General features: G+C 47.5%; 1 pseudogene; it reads left to right on the forward strand.

Annotated features, from left to right (window-relative positions):
* Nucleotides 1-18,523: 18,523 nt before the first annotated feature.
* On the forward strand, nt 18,524-19,491 carry LOC148110178 (olfactory receptor 4E1-like; annotated as a pseudogene).
* The last annotated feature ends 454 nt before the right edge of the window (nt 19,492-19,945 follow it).

Genomic DNA, 19,945 nt, shown 5'->3' on the forward strand with positions numbered 1-19,945 from the left:
CACAAAAAGATGGAAAAATATTCCATGCTCATGGATCGGAAGAATTAACATAGTTAAAATGTCCATGCTACCCAGAGCAATCTACACTTTCAATGTTATCCCGATCAAAATACCAATGACATTTTTCAAAGAACTGGAACAAGTAGTCCTTAAATTTGTATGGAAACAGAAAAGGCCCCGAATCGCCAAGGAAGTGTTGAAAAGGAAAAACAAAGCTGGGGGCATCACAATGCCAGATTTTGAGCTGTACTACAAAGCTGTGATCACAAAGACAGCATGGTACTGGCACAAAAACAGACACATAGACCAATGGAATAGAATAGAGAACCCAGAAACGGACCCTCGGCTCTTTGGGCAACTAATCTTTGATAAAGCAGGAAAAAAGCATACAGTAGAAAAAATACAGTCTCTTCAATAAATGGTGCTGGGAAAATTGGACAGCTACATGCAAAAGAATGAAATTTGACCACGCTCTCACACCATACACAAAGATAAACTCCAAATAGATGAAAGACCTCGATGTGAGACAGGAATCCATCAAAATCCTAGAGGAGAACATAGGAGCAACCTCTACGACATAGGCCAAAGCAAACTTTTTCATGACACATCTCCAAAGGCAAGAAAAACAAAAGATAAAATGAACCTGTGGGACTTCATCAAGATAGAAAGCTTCTGCACAAGCAAGGAAACAGTCAAAAAAACTAAGAGGCAGCCCACGGAATGGGAGAATATATTTGCAAATGATGCTACAGATAAAACACTGGTATCCAAGATCTACAAAGAACTTCTCAAACTCAATACGTGAGAAACAAATAAACAAATCATAAAATGGGCAGAAGATATGGACAGACACTTTTCCAATGAGGACATACAAATGGCTAACAGACACATGAAAAAATGTTCAAAATCATTAGCCATCAGGGAAATTCAAATCAAAACCACACTAAGATACCACCTTATGCCAGTTAGAATGGCAAATATGGACAAGGCAAGAAACAACAATTGCTGGAGAGGATGTGGAGAAAGGGGATCCCTCCTACATTGTTGGTGGGAATGCAAGTTGGTACAGCCACTCTGGAAAACAGTGTGGAGGTCCCTTAAAAAGTTAAAAATTGAGCTACCCTATGACCCAGCCATTGCAATACTGGGTATTTACCCAATGATACAGACATAGTGAAGAGAAGGGCCATATGCACCCCAATGTTCATAGCAGCATTGTCCACAATAGCTAAATCGTGGAAGGAGCCGAGATGCCCTTCAACAGATGACTGGATTAAGAAGTTGTGGTCCATATATACAATGGAATATTACTCAGCTATCAGAAAGAACTATTTCTCAACATTTGCTGCAACATGGATGGCACTGGAGGAGATAATGCTAAGTGAAATAAGTCAAGCAGAGAAAGACAATTATCATATGATCTCTCTCATCTATGGAACATAAGAAATAGGAAGATCGGTAGGGGAAGAAAGGGATAAAGAAGGGGGGGTAACCAGAAGAGAGAATGAAGCATGAGAGACTATGGACTCTGAGAAACAAACTGAGGGCTTCAGAGGGGAGAGGGTGGGGGAATGGGATAAAATGGTGATGGGTAGTAACGAGGACATGTATTACATGGTGCTCTGGGTGTTATATGCAAGTAATGAATCATCGAACTTTACATCAGAAACCAGGGATGTACTGTATGGTGACTAACATAATATAATAAAAACATTAAAAGAAAAAAAAATGAGAAAGAAAAAAAAAAGTCCCCGGGGGCTAGGAGGGCCGTGCTGGTTCTCCTGCCCTCAATGCTCAGCGGTGGCCCCGAGGGGCACAGGTGGCTGTGCAGCAGACTGAGTCTGGCGCTGGGGCTCGGGTGTCCCCAGTTCCCGGTGCTGAGGTGCCAGGCCCCTGGGGAGGGACCCCTTGGCTCCTGACATAGAGTTAGCATTGGCCCCAGGAGCCCGGCGGGCCTTGTCCTCCGACTGTGCGGCCAGCGGAGCAGTGGGCCAAGGTGAGCGCGTGGGGGAGGGGGAGTTTGGGACCAAGCTTAGTGGCGCGGGGGGCCATCGAAGGTCGCTGGGGGCTTGTGGGGACCTGCCAGTTCTCCCTTCCTGAATGCTCTTTGGCGCCCCGATGGGCCCTGGTGGCTGTTTTAGCAGGCTGAGTCCAGCGCTGGGGCATGGGGGTCCCCAATCCACTGCACTGGGAGGCCAGGCTCCTGAAGAGGGGCCCCTCGGCCCCCCACCTAGGGTTAGGGTAAAGCTGCAGGAGCCCAGCAGGCCCGATCTCCCAGCTGTGCGGGGAGCAGAGCAGTGGGGCGAGGTGAGGGAGCAGGGGAGGGGGAGCGTGGGCACAATGGTTGGGGGGGCGAGGAAGGCAGCGGGGGGCTCTGGGGGCCCTGCCCATTCTCCTGCCCTGAATGCTCGGCGGTGCCCCCAGGGGGCCCGGGTGGGTGTGTGTCCTCAGGCTGAATCCTGCGCTGATGCTCACGTGTCCCAATTTCCGGTGCTGATTCGCCAAGCGCCTAGGAAGGGGCCCCTCGGTGGCCAACCTAAGCTTAGGGTTAGGCCCCAGGAGCCAGGCATGCGGGATCCGCCCACTGTGCAGAGAGCTGAGCGGCGGGCTGAGATGAGGGTGCGGGGGAGGGGGAGCGTGGGCCCAATGGTCGATGGAGTGGGGGGCCATCAAAAGTCGCTGGGGGCTTGGGGGCCCTGCCCATTCTCACGCCCTGAATGCTCGGCGGCGCCCCGATGGGCCAGTGTAGGTGCACGGCTGTAGGCTGAGTCTGGCGCTGGGCTCGGGGGTCCCAAACCCCTGGCGCTGCAGCGCCAGACCCCTGGGGAGTGGTCTCTCGACGGGGACCTAAGTTTTCTTCGGGTTAGGCCCCAGTAGCCTGGCAGGCACAATCTTTGGGCTCTGCGGCAGGGCATGTGAGTGAGCTTTGGCTAATGCAGAGGGCCCTTCCTTCTTCAAGAGGGCAGTGAGGGGACTGTGATCTGGGAGCTGCTGGACCCTCATCCCACACATCTGTAATTCCTGTGAGAGGGTCCAGGTCTGAGGCCTTCTTCTGCAGAAGAGGTAAGGGGTCCTGGAGAGCCCTGGCTGGGGTGTGGGCACTGTGGGACAGCAGAGGGGGCTGGAGGGCAGCCTCAGCCCCTAACAGAGTCATTCCCCATCTCCGCCACCTCTCAGCCCTGTCTCTACCCCAATCCTGGGACCCAGAACAAAGGGCATGGCTTCCACACATCTGGTGGAACGTCGACACTGGGTGCTCAGCAGGTACTCAGGAGACCCAGGGAGGGCTTGGGGACTGGAAGTCCTCCCCCCAGTGGAAGATTAGTGTCCACAGAAGGACACCCTCTCCTGGCACCTACTGAACAAGGCAGCACATAGACATAGGAGCGGAAGTGGGAGGTATTGGGAGGGTCCTGGGAAGGCCAGGGATGGGACAGAGTCCCTTTGTTCCCTCCTTGGTTGCATAGTCACAGAGCACTAGTGTGCACTGAGGGCAATGACCACACCAGACACACCACCCTTCCCTGCCCACATGAAGTGGAAGTCACGCGGCAAGTGGGCAGGGAGACTGAGCAGGGCGTCCAGCTTCCGCTTGGAGGACAGAAATGGTCACACCAGGGGTCAAGGGCTCCCACTCACAGAGGCTTTGGGCCAGCCCCTCCTCAGTGACCAGGCCTGCCTCAGGCAGGACTGCCACATCACAGGTGAACATGGAGTAGGAATGGGCTCTGACAGCCAGGAGCCAGGGACCCAGGAGCCCAGGTTCCCACAGGGGTTCCCTGGGGCATCCGTGTGGGAGGTGCCCTGTCCTCTGACTCCTCTGCCCACCTGTCTGTCCCCAGGGCCATCTCCTCCATCCTGGGTACCTGGCTGTGCCACTACCCTGAAGATTTCTTCCAGCCCCCAGAATTTCCCTGCCTGAAGACACTACTGGCCTATGTAGGGCTCAACATGCCAGGCTCCGACCTAGAGCAACTTGCCTGGCTCCTCCTCTCTCCCCTGCAGCACTGTGAGCCAGCTGAGCCACAGACTGGGGGTGAGGAAGACAGGGGGTGACTGATGGAGGCCTGTGGAGGGGAGAGAGTGGGCCACACAGAGCAAGCCACCACAGACTGCAGTGTGGCTGGGAGCAAGGAGTGGTCTCAGATCACTGTCCCCATGGGCTACAGTTTGGGGAGACCACCCAGGGTCGGGTTCTTAGACTCAGATAATATTGAGTGGTGGGCAAACTTGTCTTCATTGGGAAGGGACATGGAAAGACAATCATGATGACCATACTTTCTCTTCTTGGAGCAACAGCAGCAGCCCCAGGGCGAGATCCAGAACTGCCCCAAAAGCTAGTCCCAGCTCCCACTGTGGTGCCTGCTGCAGCTTTCAGAGCCTGAGCTGGAAAATCCCATCACTGCTACTGGAGCTCAGCAACTCAAAATCAGGGACATCACCAGCCATGTCTGGCCCAATGCAGCTGGTGGTCAGAGCTCTGAACCACCGTGAGGATGTGCAAGAGTCACCTGCACCTTTGGAAAGCCAGGAGCCCGAGCAGAATCCAGCACCAGCTATGGAGGTCCCTGAGGATCCCCTTAGGCCACCTGCCCTGTCGGAGCCGGCGCAGGACATACTCACAGCTCTGACGCCCTGTGGAAGCTTCAAGAGCCACCTGCGCCCTTGGTAGCCCCAGAGCCCGAGCAGGCTCCAGTCCTAGCTATGGAGGTCCCTGAAGAGCCCCTTAGGCCACGTGACATGTCAGAGCCAGCGGAGGATATACCCACAGCTCTCTCTGTCAGGAGCTGGAAGAGTCACCTGCACCTTTGGAAATCCAGGAGCCCGAGGAGGCTTCAGCACCAGCTACGAAGGTCCCTGAAGAGCCCCTTAGGCCATGTCCCATGTCAGAGCCAGTGGAGGATATACTCCTGGCTCTGACGCTCTGTCAGATGCGAGAAGAGTCACCTGCACCTTTGACAGCATGGGAGCCTGAGCAGGCTCCAGAACCAACCATGGAGGTCCCTGAAGAGCCCTTGATGACACCTGCCATTTCGGAGCCATGGCAGGATATACTCACAGCTCTGACTCCCTGTCAGGAGCTTGAAGACCCACCTGTACCTTTTGCAGCCCCGGTGCCTATGCACGCTGCAGCACTAGCTATGGAGGTCCCTGAAGGGCCCCTGATGCCACTTGCCACGTCAGAGCCAGTGGAGGATACACTCACACCTCTGATGAACTGTCAGGAGCTGCAAGAGCCACCAGCATCTATGGCAGCCCCAGAGAAGGAGCAGGCTCCAGCACAAGATATGGAGGTCCCCAAAGGTCCTTATATGCCACCTGCCATGTCAGAACCACTGCAGTAATAATCACAGCTCTGACTCCCTGTCAGGAGATCCAAGCCCTCCTGCACCTTTGGCAGCCCCAGAGCCCTCTCAGTTTGCAGCACTAGCTACGGAAGTCCCTGAAAGGCTCGTGATGCCACCTGTCATGTCAGAGCCACAGCAGGATCCACTCACAGCTCTGACTCCCTGTCAGGAGATCCAAGAGCCTCCTGCACCTTTGGCAGCCCCAGAGCCCTCTCAGGCTACAGCACTAGCTACGGAGCTCCCTGAAAGGCTCATGATGCCCCCTGTCATGTCAGAGCCACAGCAAGATCCACTCACAGCTCTGACTCCCTGTCAGGAGCAGGAAGATCCACCTGTATCTTTGGCCAAACTGGTGAATAATCAGGCAACAACATCAGCTATGGAGGTCCCTGAAGGGCCCCTGATGCCACCTGCCGTGTCAGAACCACCTAAGGATATACTCACAGCTCTGACTCACTGTCTGGAGCTCCAAGAGCCACCTGCACCTTTGGAAGCCCCAGAGCCCAAGCAGGCTCCAGCACCAGCTACAGAGGTCCCTGAAGGGCCCCTGATGCCACCTGCCCTGTTGGAGCTGGCGCAGGACACACTCACAGCTCTGCCTCCCTGTCAGAAGCCCCAAGAGCCACCTGCACCTTTGGCAGCCCCAGAGCCCGACCAGGCTCCAGCACCAGCTATGGAGGTCCCTGAAGGGCCCCTGATGCCACTTGCCATGTCAGAGCCACAGCGGGATATACACAGAGCTCTGACTCCCTGTCAACAGCTACAAGAGCCACCTGCCCCTTAGGCAGCCCCGGAGTCCGAATAGGCTCCAGCACCAGTTATCGAGCTTGCCGAAGGTCGTTGGCAACCACCTCTCTCAGTGCAGCAACCAGCCTAGGCCCTGGAGCAGCAGTTCCTGCTCGCTGAATCCCCAAAGGATGGCTTCCCTTCCCCTGTCATTCCAGTGTTTCTAATTTTTGCGTTGTTCATGAACCTATTTCATAGCTTAATATATTCTGATCTATAAATAAAGATAAATTGAGTTTTCATGGAATTTTACTCTGATCCTTTTAAATTGTACATCCAGGTGTCATTAGGTACAGAGTGTTTCACAACCTTGTCCTTCTACAATATTTCCCTCCCAGAGACTCCCGTGCCACTCATCAGATACTGCTCATTCCCTCAGCCCAGTCCCTGCAGGCACGGCTTCCCTCTCTGCCTCTGTGAGTTACTTCTTCTGGGTTTTCATGTGTGTGGGATCAGATAGTGTAGCCTTTTTGTATCTAGCTACGAAACCTATGAGTGATTCATTTTTTGTCAGTTTTTTTCCTATAAACAAACAAACAAACAAACAAACAAAAACAAAAACAGAACCAAAAAAAAATCACTTTACTACTAAGGAATATTCCCGATACAATACCGTGCATGTGTAGCCCCAAAATGAAACGTTTTCATAATCTGGGATAGGCTTCCCTTTTGTAAGTGTGACCCAAGAGCCAGAAATATCTGGGTCCATGAGACACCTTCACAATCTTTCATTTTCCTGGATAGGCCAGGTTTCAATGATTCTAATGTGCATATTATAAAAATATTAAGACTGCATATTAAATCTTCCTTTTTATTACAAACATATCAGGTAATTAAAAAGTTCTCTAAGGTTTTAGCCAGATTATGTTTTGTTAGTAAAATAGGCATGTAAATATGAAGAAAGGAAGAAACATTCCTTCTACCTTCTACCATGATAGCCCATAACACATGGTGTCCCTCTTCCAGTCCTTTCCCTCGGAGTGTATGGGTGAGTGTGTGCGGGGGAGGGGGTTTGCCTGTGTGTGGGACAGGGTGGGGCAGGGAGGGTTCCACAGCTGGGCTCTTGTTCGGCCTGAGGTCCCCACAGTGGACAGGCACTGCTACTCCTGTCCCCTTCTGCATTTTCAGGGGCCACACATCATTTACTCAGCAGCACCACCTCCCGAACAACTGAGACATCGCCAATTCTTTGAGTCTCATCCTTAAAGTGAAGAGTACAATGTGCTGTAAATCTCTTTTGATTTAGGACTGTTTCCTAAAAGCACAATTTCTGGAACACAATTTAGTCCAATTGTTGGAGTATTGGCTGCAGGGTCCTCTATCTATACTCTCTTTCTTTCCGTGGAGCCTTGCTTGGGAAAGGAAGGTCCCCGGAGACTAGAGATGAACCCTGAAATCATGAGGAAGACAAGCCAGCAGTGAGGCCATCAGGCTACCTGGGCGGGACCCGTAGAGCAGGGAAGAGCCTGTCCATACCGCCCTCATGGATCCTCCCTCCACAAGCATCCCTGCCCCACCCCCACCCGTCCTGGAACACCCCTCATCCAGACCCCGTCCCAGGACACACCCCAGCCACTCCAGCCCCTCCTGCTCTAGAACTCAGCTTCTAAGTAGAGCAACCGGGTCCTGCTTCCAGGCCAACAGAGGGGCGTCGGCCGTGCCACAGTTGTCTGCTTGCTCCGGGTGCATCCTTTTTGGGCCCTCTCCTCGCAGGAAGGAACCTCTCATGGCAGCCCAGGTCAGGGAGTCTCAGACATGACCTGAATGTGTTCATCCATATGTCCACTAGCTGGCAACAGCAAGAACTGCTTGAACCTCTGTGAACAGGAGGGACCTTTACTGAGGAGGGAAGAGAAGGCTAGCTGAGGACAAAGCAGGAATTCACACTCCCCCCCTCCCCACAATATGGGGTGTACATGACATTCCCCAGGCACTCCTGGCTGCCCTAAAGGGCAAAGAAATAGTTAACCTATAGACACCACAATCCTGCAAGACTTAAGTCTCCCTCAGTTTCCCAATGTCTTAGCAGTTTACAAGAACCAAGCATTTCTATCAATAAGTTAGCTTCCTGAATGGAAAGTAGATACAATGAAATGTCCTTATAATCTGCAGCCTCCAGGAAGTTCCCAAACGTCTTAATGTTCATGCCTTGCTAGAGGGCAAAACCACCTTCCCTTGATAATGGCAAGGCCTCTGTATCTTGTGAGTTTTCTTTAACATATGCAAGTATTATCTCAACCTCCCTTTTTCCTTACTTTCTCCCAACCCCATAGTCTATCATCAGCCACTGCTCACAAGCCCAGGCAGCAGCTCTTTCTGCCACGGGTCCTGTCATAAACCACCAATTTTGCACCAAAGACATCTCAGGAATTCTTTCTTGGTCCTCGGCTCCGGATTCCACCCCACTGAACGTCACCAATATTCTACAACCTCCTCATTTCCAAAGCACACTGGGTGCTCATGGAAGCTGCAGGATGGACAGAGCCTCAACCGGCGGCATTGGCACTGGGCATAGCCCCTCCACACCCCTCAGGCTCCTCCAGCAGTGACCCCCTGCCCCTGCCAGCCCCAATTCTTGATAACCCTCCAGTTCAGTTGTTGTGAGAGTGGTGCCTATGCTTCCTGCTCGAGACACAAGGGAGGAGAAGGGAGAGATCCCTCTCCTCACATGAAGTCAGTTGACGGGGAGTCCACGTGATCAGAAGCTCTCCATCTGGGAGCCCTGCAAAGGACAGGAATGCTGTGACCCTCCGCCTTCCCCAAGGAGCTTTGGTGTGGGGAGCACCGCAGATGTCTACAGAACTTGGTGCACAACAGCATCACACCACTGTGCCTACAGATGCAGGTGGCTGTTTTTATTCTCACCCTCTCAAGAGGCGGGGAAAGCCCTCTGGGAACACAAGGCACACAGAGCAACCAGCTGACCCTGAGCCCCACCGGGCCCCCTGGCAGGGGGCAGTGCATCCTCGTCCAGGCAAAAACACCTGAGAATCTGCACACTAGGCCCCTGCCCCCCGAAAACTAGGTGAAAGAACAAGTGAACAGCAAGTTTACAGACCAAAGAGGATGACCAAACTCCAGCGCTAGGGGAAAATAGCACCTAGAGCTCGAGGCTTTTTCTCATGATTCATTTCTCTCTCCATTCAAAATTTTCCATTTCGTTTTTTTTTTTCTTTTTTCCCTTTCCAACTACTTTTTTTTTTAATTTTAGCAACACTTCATTTTTCAATCTTTTCTTAACTTTCATTTTTTACATTGACATTTTATACATATATTCTTCATTTTTGGATTCTTTTTGCTATATTCAATTTGATTTCTGTGTTTATATGAGTTTTGCTTTCTTTACAATTTTGGGATTTAGTGACTTCCAACACACAGACCAAAAGACACTCGGGACCAAGTGGCTCACCCTGTTTTGTCCACCCTGTGAGATCATAATCTCTCTCTCCCCCATCCATTCTTCTCTGGGAAAAGTGACTAGAGGGAGGGATTCACAGCAAAAGAAAGAGCCAGAGGTAACACTCTCTGCCACTGATCTAATGCATACGGTTTTAAGTAAGAAGTCAGAGCTGGAACTCAGGATGACAATTACAAAGTTGCTAGCTGGGCTTGAAAAAACTATAAATGGCACGAGAGACTCTCAGAGTGCAGAAATGAAATCGAATCAGGCCCAAATTCAAAAGGCTCTAACTGAGATGCAGTCTACATTGGATGTAGATGCTCTAACGGCTACGGTCAATGAGGCAGAAGACAGAGTCAGTGACACCAAAGACAAGCTGATGGAAAGGAAGGAAGCTGAGGAAAAGAGAGAAAGCCAATGAATGGACCATGGGTGGAGGAATCGAAAAATCAGTGATGCCACAAAAGGAAGCAATATTGGAATTACTTTTGGCCCCGAGGGAGAAGACACAGACGGACAGAAGATCTATCTGTGTAGATTGTAGCTGAGAACTTCCCTAATCTGGGAGGGAAACAGGCATTCAAGTCCAAGAGGTAGAGAGGACTCTTCCCCAAATCCATAAGAATAGAGGAACACCCTAACATATACTAGTGACGTTTGCAATTTCAGACAGAAAGAGAAAATCCTGAAAGCAGCTTGAGACAAGAGGGTCTTCACCGACAGGGGTAAGCACATTAGACTAGCCACATACCTATCCACAGAGACCTGGCACAACAGAAAGGGCTGGCATGATCGAGTCAGGGTACTAATTGAGAAAAACATGCAGCCAAGAACACTTTACCCAGCAAGGAGTCATTCCAAATAGGAGCAGAGATAAAGAGCTTCCAGGACAGAAAGAAACTCAAAGGATTTGGCCACTAAACCACCCTGCAAGAATAGGAAGGGGGATCCTGTAAGTGACGAGACACTCCAAGAGTAACACAGACCAGAAAGAAACAGAGACCATCTACAGAATTAGGGACGTGACAGGTAATGCAATGGACTCATCTCCATCTGCTTTTTAGATTTTTTCTTTATCATTGGTCTTAAGCAATTTTATTGGGATGTAGGTTGATAAGGAGGTTTTTTTTTCATGATCCTTATGTTTGGGGGTTTTGTTGGCTGGATTCCTGAATTCTTGAATCTATGGGTGTAGAGGGTACATACAATTCAGATAACAATCAGACATTACTTCTTCAAACGTTTTTTTTTTGTGTGTGTGTGTACCTCAGCCAATTTCTTATCTACCAGGCCACTTGAAATTGCTACAAAGCTCACACATACTCTAGTGTTTGTGTGCAGGGCTTGGTTTGCACCCTTCCTTTTCTCTGCTTTATTCTGGACAACTGCTATGATCATACATTCAAGTTCTCTCTCTCTCTCTCTGTCTCTCTCTTTTTGCTACTTAGTGTCTAACATGAAAGAAAGCCCATCTACTACATTTTTCATCTTAGACGTGCTACTCTTCAGCTCCAGAAGTTGGGTTTTCCTTGTTTTCATATTTTCTATATCTGTTTCACTTCATCCTTTGTGTACATTCTTACATATATAAAACCTCTTTCTAACAGTTGTTTGAATGTCCATGTGCAATACTTCCATCATCTTTTTCATTTCTGGGTAGGTTTCTATTGTTTAATCTTTCTCCTCAGTACGAGGTGAACTTTTCTTCTTCTTTGCATCCTGGTAATCTTTTGTTGGAAGGCAGGTATTGTGAATTTTAATTGTTAGGTATTAACTATGGCTTATATTTCTACACATACTCTTGAGGATTGTTCTGATGGTGAGGTAGGTTCCTGGAAAACTATTTTATCCTTCCAGACTAGCTTTCCAAAGGTTTGTTAGGTGGTATCACAGTAGTCTTCAATGTATTTTGCTATTGTTCTGTTGGTATTCTGAGCTCTCTTTGCAATGTCCCACGGATTACGAGGTTTTCCACTCTGCCTGATGCCGGTAGCACAGACTTTTCCTGATTGTGTGTGAAGGCTAGTGACATTTTCCTCTCTGCTTCCCCGGGGCTATTATTTTCCCCACACCACATACATTCCTCACACACGTGCCCTATTGAGGAATTCTATGAAAACTCAAAAGTGATCCTAGATGGCTTTCTGAGGTCCTCTTTCTCTGTGCAGCTCTCCTCAGTATTCTGTACTGTAAACCACAGCCATATTGACTTCTCCAAACTTCCATCTTGCTGTCTGCAACTCATGAAAATGACTGAGTTTCGCCTGTATTCTTCATCCCTGAACCATAGACTGGAAACTAAATCTCTAGGCAGTAAGTTAGGGAAATGCAAGTCCCCCATGTTTGTCTTCCCTCTTGCACTAGTCACTTTCCTGCATTGCCTGCAAATATATCAAAAGTGTTCTTTTGCCAGGGCGCCTGGGTGGCTCAGTTGCTCAAGCCGCCGACTCGTGATCTGGACTCAGGTCATGAACTCAGGGTCTTGGGATCAAGACCAGCATTGGGCATCACACTCAGCACAGAGTAGTCTTGAGATTCTCTCTCCCCTCTCCTTCTGCTCTCCCTCCCACACACTCTTTCTCTCAAACCAACACAGATAATTTTTCAAATAAAATAAAATCTGTTACTTAAGAGACAGGTTATGTAAGAAGGACACTCATACCCTTCTCTTTTCCTGTGAAAGCAGGAAATAAACCTACCATGTGAAAGACATCCTTCCTGTTCCAGGAGGCAAAGAAATATCCTTATCACAAGAGATAGGAAATTAAGAGCCAAGACAGCTGCATAAACAACCTTGTTCCTTTTTACTAATTTACTACACTGGCCCAAATTCTGTTCAAATTACTTACGAATTGAAGCTCCTAATGTTAAGCTTCCTATATCCTGCCAATTCCTCTCTGATTTACTGTTTTTGTCTAAAAAGCATAAAAACTGCCTCCTTTGGTTATTTCTTTTGGTCTCAATTTGCCATGCACCTGTAATAAAACTTTGGTTTTTTTTTCTTAATCTGTCTCATATAAATTTAATTCATGGTCCAGCCAGAAGACCATGGGGTAGAGGGAGAATTTTTTCTTCCCTTCTACACATAATCTCTTCTAAGTTTCTGACAATTTCCATAATGTGTTAGTTTCTGATTGCTGCTATAACCAATTACGTCAAATTCAGTGGCTTCAAGCAACACAAATGTATTATCTTACCGTTCTGCCAGTCAGAAGTCTAAATCAGTTTCATGAGGCTAAAACTAAGATGTCAATAGGGCTACAGTCCTTCTGAAGACTCTAGGAGAAAATCTGTTTGTTTGAATTTCCCAGCTTCTAGAATGAATGTAGCCTACATTCCTTGACTTCTCTCCCCCCACCCTCCAACTGGCAATCTCATCATTCCTACCTCTGCTTCTGTGGTCACATCTAATTCTTGAACTTTGCTTCTCCTGCCTCCCTCTCTCACTCAGGAAGACCCTTCTGATTATTTTGAACCCATCCAGATATTCCAGGAGAATCTCCCCACCTCAAGGTCCATAACCTAATCACATCTGCGAAGTCCCTTTTCAGAGATTCCCCAGATTCCAACAGCAACATCTTTGGGGGAATTATTCTGCCCACCACACATGACATTAACAAATTCTTTCTTAGCAATCAGAATGAAACCCACAGAAACAGTATTCTTCACTGTCTCCAATGCATTCTTTACAATAACATTGTCCAGTGAGTCAAAACTGATCAAATGTTTTCTCAGTCAGGATGGTTTCAGTTATAGGGAACAGAAATCTCAACTCAAATTCCTAAAATACAAGTCACCTGAATTCACTGTATTGTAAATTCTATATAGGATCTTTTTATCTCATTTTACAATAAGTGCAATATTGCACACACCCTAGATTATAAACCCCTTATTGTCTGCTTTTAGCAGAGAGTCAGTGACCTTTCAGAAGGGAGGAGTATGGCACTTTGATCTTTTGGAATGGACAGAATGGAATGGGAAGATGGAGAGAGTCAGTCAGGAGGATCAAAAATACCAAAATGTGGGGCACTTGGGTGGTTCAGTCGATTAAGCATCAGATTTTGTTCAGGCCATAATATCAGGGTACCCGGATCTGGCCCCCTGATGAGACCAGAGTGGGGGCTCCCTGCTCTGTGAGGAGTCTCCTTGTCCCTCTCCATCTCCCTCCCCCCACCATGCTATCTCCAAAAAATAAATAAATAATCTTTAAAAAAAAATACCAAGAAGTTACCTATCCCGAAACCAATGAAACATTTCTATGTGATTCAACAAGCAACTCTTTTAAGTGTGGCTCCTCTCATAAATACAGCATCCAAGTGATGTAATGGAGTAAATATCAGAAGCAGCAGCAGAAGACCTGGTTCAGCTGCTTCCCTGATATATAAACTCTGAAAATCACTTAATGCCATGTCTAATTTTTCTGTAATGCTCCCCACAATATCACAGGGATATTGTGAAGATCAAATAAATTAATGAGTGTGAAAGAGCTTTACAAGCTCTCAAGTGCTATGCCAGTGTCCACAATTCTCATTTATTCTGCAGAGTAAATGGGAACACACAATTTTTGGAGCATGAGGGACTTCCTAGGAGAAAAAGCCTGAGTGGGACATTCAGTATACAGTCAGAGAGGGAAGTAGTGGGCCAGGGGAGAGGGCTACCCAGAAGAAGTGAGAAATACTGACACTGTAGGTTAGGCCAAAAATTAATTTCTCAACCTTGTATATTATCAGTGACAGTGGTGATAGTAATTGCCCTATAATCAACTGAACATCATTTTCTATATTATCCTTGGTGTACTATGCCTATGATAAAGGATCTCAATTCCAAAACTACCTGAGAATGAGTACAGGCAGTATACCCCTCTTCCTTAGGCATACCCTAGTTGCCAACGTCACAATATAATGCAAGCCCCACATGGATCAAGTAGCAGTGTCTCTATGTTCTAGAAGCTCTGAGTTTTTCAATACCTTCAAGTCTGGCCTCTGATCAATGGTAACAAATGCAACAAGAAAACTGGGGGAAAGGAGGCCAAGCCACAAGTCCTCAGGAGTAAGAATTTTTGGTAATTTCTGACACTTTCCCCCATTACCATCTTCTCTTCTACACACTGTTTCCTGAAGAGTCAGCTATAAGGCTTCCTTCCACACCTTTGATTTCATATATCCTAACCAATCCACAGAACTCTTCAATCTTAAATTCAAACTCAAAGTATAGGGGCACCTGACGAGCCCAGTTGGAACAGTGTGTGGTTCTTGATCTCAGGGAGGTGAGCTCGAGCCCCATGTCCGGTGTAGGGATTACTTCAATAAGTAAAAATGAAAAGAAAAACCCCAAGTATGATCTGCAGTCTTCCTCTTGGGATTCTTCTTTCTCCAACTCAAACTACCAAGCCCTTACATCTAAACAGAGAAAGCCAAGGTTCATTAGAGCAAGAGGATCTAGATTTTCACTGTAGACAAAACAATGAATAGTGATGCCGAAAGAGTTGGCTGTTATGGGGTGGTGGCTTTCTTGTTTGTTTGAATTGCATATTGTGTAACTGCATTAACTTAAGCAACATATGCACTAAGTGCCACAGGCTTTGCAAGATTTCAAGAGTTCTAAGACAGATGACCATTGTTATTTATGTTTTATGGATGAGAAGCTGAGGCCCAGAAAGGTTAAGGAACTTGCCCAAACTTACACATTTAGAACTTGCACTCACACAGCCTGACCCTCAAGGCCAAACCCTTGACCTCTCTGGCAGAGAGATGATTAAAATCTTAACTCCATGGCCCATGCCTCATCTCTGTGTTTGTATGTGGATTACGTGAGAAACCATGAAAGCGCCTCACCTAATACTTAGCACACACTAGTAGTTCATTTAATCATATCTAAACACATCCTAAAGGTTTAGATGTGGAAGCCCTGCTTTCCCTTTAAATTCCCCTAGTGACAATTTCAAAGTCTGTAACGTTAGTCCCCCCCATAACTTTTTCTAACTATGACTAGGGTAAGCTGACTACATTGCTGAAAAGGTCCCAAGGAGATAAAACCTATGTAATTCAGGTAAACACACACACACACACACACACACACACACACACACACAGCCACCCAACCCTGCAGCTGCCAGCCCCAGCGGTCCTCTTTCTGTACACATTTTCCTTCAGTAATCGGTAGAATAATCCGTCTGAAGCTAGCCATATAAACTTAACACCCAGAGAGTGTGCTGCCAAGGAAACAATGCCTCCATCACACTGGTTGTTAATAATTAGGACAAGTTTGTGTTAGAAATCTCCTGGTAAGCTAGCATGGCCTTAAAAGTGGTTGATAGAGACTTTGAATCATTCCGCTGCCAAGATAATCTGAAAAAGTGCAAAAAATATACCATTCTTATGCCACATCTCCAGTGGACTGGCAACCAATTCTAGAAAATCTTAAGGCATAGTTACATGCTCTACATAGTGAAAACGATGATAATAAGATAGGCGCTAAGGTGTAAAATTTTGCAAAAACCGTGGAGCACTTCTGGTAAAGTATCACCAAATGTATTTACCATGACTGATCACCAAAAACTGAACAAGACCCAGGAGAACTTTGAGGGCTCTGGCCATGCTTATGGAAAAATCAAGGTAAACAGGGTTATCTGATGTGCCCACTTTAAATTTGTCCGATTAGTTCTTTCCACTAGAAAATAATTCACTATCAAAACTTGACATTGAAACTACTAGACAAAGACAATTCAGTTCTCTTTGGAGGGGCTGGGAACACCAGAAACAACCTAGGGTGAGTTTTACAGACACTCTGTCTTACTCTGGTTTAGTTCTTAATTATTTTCCTACATTTTTTTGAAGCGTATGCCACAGACATTCGATTTTCTTTTTGTGCACCATATCCTCAACATAAACTGACACCAAATTTCTACTGCAGTTGGGCACATCTCCATTTCTCAAAGCTTTTTTCCTGCAGCTCCAAAGAAATAGAAAAAAAAAAGTGATGATGATGGAACACAAGTCTTCATTACAGACCTAGTTCTCCATCCACACACTCTGTGTGGGTGAAATTCTCCAGATTAATTTAAAATAAACCCCTGGCTCCATTCTTGCTCCGTTCTTTAGTTTTCAAGTTTGCAATCATCCTTTTGGTGGATTAGTAAATTAAAAGGGGAACAGATGTAAATCATTCAACTTTTAAAATAGCTTTCTGGGGACACTGGAATGGCTAAGCTGGTTGAGCATCTAAATCTTGGTTTCGGCTCAAGTATGAAAACACAGCTGTGGGATCAAGCCCCCTAGCGGGCTCTGTGCCAGGTGTGGAGTCGGCTTGAGACTCTCTCTCTCCTTTTCACTCTGTCCCTCCCCCCTCACTCACACACATACACACACATACTTTCTCTCTCTTTCTCTAAAAATAAGTAAATCTAGAAAACAATGAAATAAAGTAGCTTTCTAGAGCAGAAGCTTTAAGTGAATACTAAGAAATATTTCTCTTTTTTAAAGATTTTATTTCTTTATTTGATAGAGTGAGAGAGAGCATGAGAGGGGACAGGGGAGATGATCAGAGGGAGAAACAGACTCCCCGCTGAGCCAGGAGCCAGATGCTGGACTCAATCCCGGGACTCTGGGATCATGACCTGAGCTGAAGGTAGATGCTTAACTAACGGAGCCACCCAGGCACCCCCACTAAGAAAAACTGCTTAAGAGTAAAGTTAATTCGTCACTACATTAAGATATTACAATAAATATTAATCTAAGCCCTAAACACCATGAGTTTAATTCAAATGTTAACTAAAAGACTCCTCCTGCCCCAGAAATACCTTCTTTTCCCATGACTCTACTTTGCTGGTTTCCTAATTTGACACTACCTTATTCTTCCCTCTATTGATATAGACTATCACAAGGGCCACTGTCTTCAGAAGATCAGCATGATGAGTAATAGGAAATGCTGGAGAAGGAAGAGATAACTAGAAGCAGAAGAGAAAGAGTTCTCTAGTCCTTTTTCATAAGCAATGTGGAGCTGATTCATTTGTCTGGCAGAGAGCCTGCCCTTGAGGAACCAGGGAACGCTCCAGTAGTGACCAGTGATGGGAAGAAGATAGCACAGGATGAGCGGGCCCCAGGAACCAAGAGAGTGGCATGCATGACTGGGCACCCCTGGAAGACTGTGCATCCAGGCCGTGACATGAAGACAAGTGAGAAAAGAGAGACTAGACTCCCCACAGATGCCCAACCAGGCTGGTGGGGTGCACCTAGCAGAGGAAGAGGCAGCTCACCAAGACGCATTCCACTTAGCGCCCTAATTATGCCAACCATCACATAAATGATTCAGGTCAGAGTGGTGGCATAGAGAGCCTGGGCCGGGACTCAGGAGGCCTGTGCTCTGGACACAGCTATTACTGCAATTCTCTGTGAACCTAAGCCCGTTGCTTTACCTCTCTTCCTCATCTTCTGTATCTATAGAATGAAAAAAAAAAAAAGAAACAAACAGAGGAGGGGAGGGGAGGGGAGGAAAGAAAGAAACGAGGAAAACTCTCAGGTCTTTCTAAGACACCCCAACCACACTGCCCGTTGTTCAGCTGACTGGGGAAAAGCATCTACCGGCCACAGACCAGGTCACTGCCATGACAGTCCCAGGGCGTCTCGGCAGAGCGCGCAGGGGCGGAAGTCCTTCGGACGAGTGAAAAATGCAGTCAATAGGCAATAGAGAAAACCATGCTCAAGGCCAGGCTGTGTACAATTTTGAACATGTTACTGGCTTGGGGTAGAAGAAGCCTGGTTTCTTCTCTGCTAAAGATTTATGAGTAAATATAAGCCCTCCTCTCTCCAAGGCTGCCTTATATCTCTTGGTGAATCATGGTTCTCTGCACTATTTTTCCAAAAACGTCTGTGCCGTGCCTACTGTGTATGCAGCATGACTGAAGACGCTGAATGGGGTTTTTAAAATAAGATACTGGACCATAAGCTCCAGATGGAGGGAAAAGCAAATACAGAAGAAATTAAGTGACCAGATGATTGATACAGATGCTAAGTGGTTTTTTTTTTCCTAATTCTTTGCAGACTGCCCAACAAAGAGAATGGAAGAGGCAGACCTACTCAATCAAACCACTTCCGTGACATACATTCAGCTTAGAGGCTTATCTGTCAATCAGAAGGTGCAGATGACTGTGTTTGCCCCGTTCCTCACTTCCTATGTCCTGACACTGATTGGGAACATCCACATTGTCGTAACTATTATCTATGACCGCCGGCTCCATACCCCTATGTATTTCTTCCTCAGTAATCTATCTTTTATTGATGTCTGCCACTCCACAGTCACTGTCCCCAAGATGCTCAGAGATACATGGTCAGAAGAGAAGCTCATCTCCTTTGAGGCCTGCTTCACCCAGATATTCTTCCTGCACCTCTTTGCCTGCACCGAGATCTGTCTCCTCACCGTCATGGCCTACGATCGGTACATGGCCATTTGCAAACCCCTGCAGTACATGACAGTGATGGCACCATCCACTCCATATCGCTGACCTCCCGCACCATGAAGCTGCCCCACTGTGGTCCTGATGAGATTGACAGCTTCTTCTGGGATGTGCCTCAGGTGATCAAACTGGCCTGCACGGACACCCACATCATTGAAATCCTCATCATCTCCAACAGTGGGCTGACCTCGGTGGTCTGTTTTGTGGTCCTCATGGTGTCCTATGTGGTCATCCTGGTGAGCCTGAGGCAACAGATCTCCGAAGGCAGGTGGAAGGCCTTATCCACCTGTGCAGCACACCTCACTGTCGTCACACTCTTCCTGGGACACTGCATCTTCATCTATTCCCGTCCATCCACCAGCCTCCCGGGGGACAAGGTGGTGTCTGTGTTCTTCACCGCAGTGACCCCCCTGCGGAACCCCATCATCTATACTCTCAGGAATGAAGACACGAAGAATGCCTTGAACAAGTTCATGGGGAGGTTGGAGGGGAGAGGGAAAAAATGACAATGTCTAGGCTCTTAAGAGGCTAGACAAGAAATGCCTTGCAAAGAATAAGTCACCTAGGACCTGAGCCAAAGGGAGACGCTTAACGACTGAGCCACCCAGGCGCCCCAGAAAGTTTTGATCAAGATTTAAACTGTCCAAATAGGGGGGAGGAATTAAGATGGGGGAGGAGTAGGGGACCCCTTTTACAGCTGTACCCCTGAGTCGAGTTGGACAGGTACTAGGCCATTCTGAACATCCACAGAATCAGCCTGAGATGCAGGAAAATACATCTGGATCTCTACAAACGAACATCTCCAGTGCTGAGTATTGTGGTATGAAGCGGGGAGCCATGAAACCGCACACAGATACTGTAAGATAAACAGAAAGGGGAGAGAGCTGCCACGTTTGGGCACCGGGAAGCAGTAGCGACGTGCATGGGGGAGTGGTGGGACTCGCGGACCGGCACTCGCGA

This window comes from Ursus americanus, chromosome 4, assembly GCF_024610735.1.
Source record: "Ursus americanus isolate L20-20 chromosome 4, mUrsAme1.1.p, whole genome shotgun sequence".
Taxonomy (NCBI): domain Eukaryota; kingdom Metazoa; phylum Chordata; class Mammalia; order Carnivora; family Ursidae; genus Ursus; species Ursus americanus.